The following is a 4,908-nucleotide window of genomic DNA, read 5'->3' on the forward strand; positions in this document are numbered from 1 at the left end:
AACCATGAGACGCAGAACCAAAAACCAAATACAGAACCCCCTCACTCTGGCAAGCATGGGATTTAACAGGCAGACCTGGTGGAGCTTCAGGGGAATTACCCTGAGAACACACAGTCCTTTAGGTCATTTCCCAGAGCTACTGAGCGATCGGCACGTGGGGGGAACCAAGGGACCCCGTGTCACGGGGAGCGAGTCAGCCAACATGGGTAGCTTTGGTAAGACTCAACTAGATATGACCCTTAAGGACATATAAAAATGACAGAGGGGATTTTTCAGTGCATCTCTGTACAGATGCAGATGACCCACAGATGCACCTGGAAACAACCTCTTCGACACCGCGTTCCCTGCCTCTACCCTGGGATGACTCCACTTTGCTTCCCAAGGGTAGAGAGCACACGATGTCCCCCAGAGAGGAAAAGCAGAGGGAAAGAATTTCCCATTTTAACCTGGTCTCCTTTGTTATTTTAGGGCCTACTGTCATCGAAGCCATTTCAAAAATCTGAAAAGAAGTTTTATTTTCAAATTCATAATGTTGACCAAAGAGACTTGCCTTTATTATGCTCATAAATCATTCATACCTCCTTAATAGCAAAGAAATTATTTTTAATTTTTAGAATACTTTTTTCCTCTTTTTTCCCAACACAAGAGGAAATGAGAATAATATTTTATGTTAATAGGAACAAAATGTTCAAAATGTATGCACTGTATAGAAATCTTATAAAATGTTTCATTGGAAACATTTTTTAAGCAACAAAGGAAATGAAACACAAAAAGCCACATTAAAAGTACATTGATGATTTTTACTTTAACGAGGAAACTGAGTGAAGTAGATTAGGGGAGGGTAGATGGGAGCCCTGAGAGAAAATTATGTTCCTCGGGACTCGTGGGGTTAGGGGCTGTCCCAGATCCCAACAGGAAGCCCAGCCCAGCTCTCAGGGCACTCTCTGCTGGTCAGCCCCTTCCAGAGGTCAGAAAAGCTTCCCTGAGCAAGGCCAAAGCTCAGCCTCCAGGGACTGAGGCAGGTCCTGCAATACAGGACCATTTCTCTCTGCCAGAAGGATGTCATGACTCCCTGGACCAGACAACTGCTCCAATCATAACCTAGAAACTCCCTGGGATCCACCGAAGGGTTAATGGTGAGAGGCAGGGAGAAGTTAATAGCAAAGAATAAAGGGCACTGGCAACCCATCAGAACCCACAGCATCAAGGACAGTACAGGTGGGAAACAAGATTCAGAGGGTAGAAAGTCATTTCTTTGGCACTGACCAAATGGCACGTGGTTTTGGCAAACGTGCCAGAGAATGCAAAGGTGCATGCATTGCAGCGAGAGCATCTGCGTGCGGTGGCTCAGTGGTCTGAGACAACCAGGCTTCCCAGCTTCCAGAGAGATTTACGACCCGCATTTTCGGATTACAGCACCTTTCTGTGGGAACAGCCACACTGAGTCCTAAAGGCAAAGCTGAGGGGGCCCTGGAGCAAAGCAGGCAGGACCTTACCACACAAGGCAGGGCAAACTAAACAAGCAGCTGCCCCTGGGTGCGAACAAGAGATGGAGGCAAGCCCCCTCCTGCCCACCCACCCCGTCAAAATACCACTCACAAGTTACTAACACTAAAATATCCTAAATGCTTTGAATTAGTCTCATCCTTGTTAAAATGCTTTCTAAGACATTTACAGCTTATGCACTAAACAAATCATTTTTTTTAAAGCAGATTCTGATCAATGAGAAAGGGGAACGAAGGGAGAGGAAAATGTGTATTTGAGGACCCACCACCTACCAGTTACTTTTCTTGTGTTTTTCAGCTTTACCTCATGTAAGTCTCACAATAGCTGCTCCGCGTAGGTATTAGGTTATTTTTTTTGTTGTTTGCCAGCTTCATTGGTTCTCCATGCAGTCATCTTCTGCCCTGTTGAATGCATCACCCAGGTTCCTGTTTCTGGTAAGGACTGGCCCACGGGAGACACAAGACAGTAAGAGAGAGAGAACAACGTATTTCTTCCCCATTCCCTCCATGTTTTCAAGCTGCATTTCTGTCTGCAGCTGTTTTCCATTACAGGCTCTTTAATATGTGACTCTTAGGCTATTGCTTGCATTACTCTGATAAAAATTAATTTTCAGAGGGGCATCCGGGTGGCTCAGTCCGTTAAGTGTCCGACTTCAGCTCCGGTCATGATCTCGCGTCTGGTGGGTTGGAGCCCCACGTCAGGCTCTATGCTGATGGCTCAGAGCCTGGAGATTCAGATTCTGTGACTCCCTCCCTGTCTGCCCCTCCCCTGCTTGCACTCCGTCTCTCTCTGTCTCTCAAAAATAAACAAACTTTTTTATTAAAAAAGATTTTTTAATTAATTTTCAGAAATGAAGAATTAGGCTACAGGGAAGAGGTTGGAGAGAGAGGTGACAGATAGCTACATGGGAGCACTCCCTGTGGAACCTTGAAAATCAGAAGGCTTGTGGGAGACGACCCTACATGACACACAGGCTCCTCAATCCAGAACCACAGGTGACCCAGGCTGGTGGCAAATGTCTTCCAACTTTCTATGTAGTAGGGCAGTTTCCCTGTCTTCTTGGCTGGGGCAGTTGTGATCTCTTCTTTTCATTCAAAAAGAGATACACCGGATCAACCTATAAGCCAAAGAGCCCCTTCACTGTCTTCTTCCAGGAAAAGTAGATAGTTTTCTGATAAATAGGAAGTCTGTGTCCAGCCCTGATATCTGGGGTCCATTCAGATCCCATCTCCACCATGACTCACGTTAGACTACAAATGGTCTGGTGAAATAGAAATGATGATCTGTGCCTACTTGTCTCTTTGTTCCTACTACAACAGGAAAAATAAAAATAAAAACATAGCCAAGTCATTGCTTGGTTCGTTAATACAATTAAATTTAAAAGAACACTAAACACAGATTTTTAGCATCCATGTGGAAATAGTACAAAGTCAACATACCACATTAGTAATGACAAGAACATCTACTGTCTTTGTATTCCCTGACTTTATTACCTAAAGTATGTTATAGTCAAAGAGGACAGTTCACATAAACTATAATTTTCCATTTATTACACTCCTTTTGTTTTGAATTTGAGAGGCCTGATGTTTGAGACACGCTCTTTGACATCCATAAATAAAGACCTTTTTTAGCCACCGAGCTCCTCTGACATTAACAGAGCAGCTGTTAATCTGAAAAAAATTGGCCCCTTTGAGGAAGCCATCAGAATTTTACTGTGCAAAAATCAATACCTGTGAACAGGAGCTCTGGCGTGCAGTGAACCAGCAAGGAGACATTTCACAGGAGTAACAGTCCTTCCCCAGCTGGGACTGGCCCATGCCCTGACCTTCTGGTAGGCAAGATAAACCTGGCTAGAAAGTAAAATTCTATCCTCAAGAAAAGAAACAGCAACACATTCACAACTTTGCTTGAAGAGTGGAACTTCAGTCAAGAAGGATCGCATATCTCATCACTCTATCTATAGGAAGCTTAAGAATAAAGCCTACATATGTTGTGCTGTGTAAATAAAAGAAATTCAATGTATCTTTTTTTCCTAATAAAGCAGGTTTATTAAAGGTGCAGAGTATAATGCCATCAAATAAGCTAGAGTAAGTGCAATTACATTGAGCCAGAAATTTCTAAGAAAGCACTTAAATAAATGAAGCTCAGAAATAATTAAGGTTCCTAATGATAACCCAGTGACCCAGAGACACCACACGATCTGAAAGAGCTTTCTATCTCAACTTCTTTCCTGTAGAGTTTTCCTGCTGAGTTTGTTATAGCATACCAGTTCTTGATGGAGTCATAATTCTCCGACAGTAGGCATAATCTCACTGCTATAGCAAACAGAGAATGTTAATAATCTGTGCAACTAATTCTTTGGTTTTTTTTTTCTTTATTTCAAAGTTTATTTAATTAGGGAGATAGAGAGAGCGCACAAACAGGAGAGGGGCAGAGAGAGAGGGAGAGAGAGAGAATCCCAAGGAGGCTCCATACTGTCAGCATGGAGTCCAATGTGGGGCTCGAACTCACAAACCCCAAGATCACAGCCTGAGCCGAAACCAAGAGCTGGATGCTTAACTAACTGAGCCATCCAGGTGCCCCTGTGTAATTTTCTTGATCTAGGTTTGTGAAACTTTACTTTCCAAATTTTTAGGTGAATAAGTTACAGAATAACAGAGCCAAGTTAAATCACTCCCCATGAGCATCAATCAACCTCCTGTATGGTTCTATAGCATCCGAATTGTAATGGTTAATTTTCTGTGTCAACTTGACTGGGTCATGCTGTTCCCAAATAGTTGGTTAAATATTATGTCTGGGTATGTCTCTGAGGATGTTTCTAAGGAGACTGGAATTTGAATTGGTAGACTAAGTAGATTGCCCTCCCCATATGGTGGGGGGCGGGGGGTATCATCCAGTCCATTGAGGACCTGGATAGAACAAAAGGGTGGAAGAAAGGGAAATCGGCTCTCTCTCTCTCTCTCTTTGAGCTGGACATGGCCTTCTCTTGCCCTTGTACTGGGACTTATACCATTGGCACTCTTGGTTGTCAGAACTTTGGGACTGAGCTGTAACTTACACTATCTGCTTTCTTAGGACTCCACCTTGCAGATGGCAGATCATCAGACTTCTCAGCCTTCATGACCATCACATGAGCCAACTGCCCATTGCTAATATATATTAACATATATTAATTATATATTATGTCATTATTTATTTAAATTATATTTAAATTATTAATTAAAATTAATATAGTATTATGATACAAAAATATATTAATTATATGTAATATATTATATAATATAATAAATGTTAATTTTATATACTATAATTATATAATTTATATAACATATACAATTTATATAATTGTATAATTATATTACACCTTAATTAATTAATATATTCATGTATTTAATATGATAT

At 41.6% G+C, this 4,908-nt stretch overlaps 1 long non-coding RNA gene across 1 annotated transcript; it reads left to right on the forward strand.

Moving 5' to 3' along the window:
* The first annotated feature begins 692 nt into the window (after positions 1-692).
* Positions 693-3,496, forward strand: LOC128316220 (uncharacterized). The gene is made up of 3 exons (XR_008299808.1): positions 693-1,814; positions 2,355-2,501; positions 3,247-3,496. It is a non-coding gene; the product is annotated as an uncharacterized LOC128316220 (long non-coding RNA).
* Positions 3,497-4,908: the final 1,412 nt, after the last annotated feature.

The sequence above is a fragment of the Acinonyx jubatus genome, chromosome B3 (assembly GCF_027475565.1).
Source record: "Acinonyx jubatus isolate Ajub_Pintada_27869175 chromosome B3, VMU_Ajub_asm_v1.0, whole genome shotgun sequence".
Lineage (NCBI taxonomy): Eukaryota > Metazoa > Chordata > Mammalia > Carnivora > Felidae > Acinonyx > Acinonyx jubatus.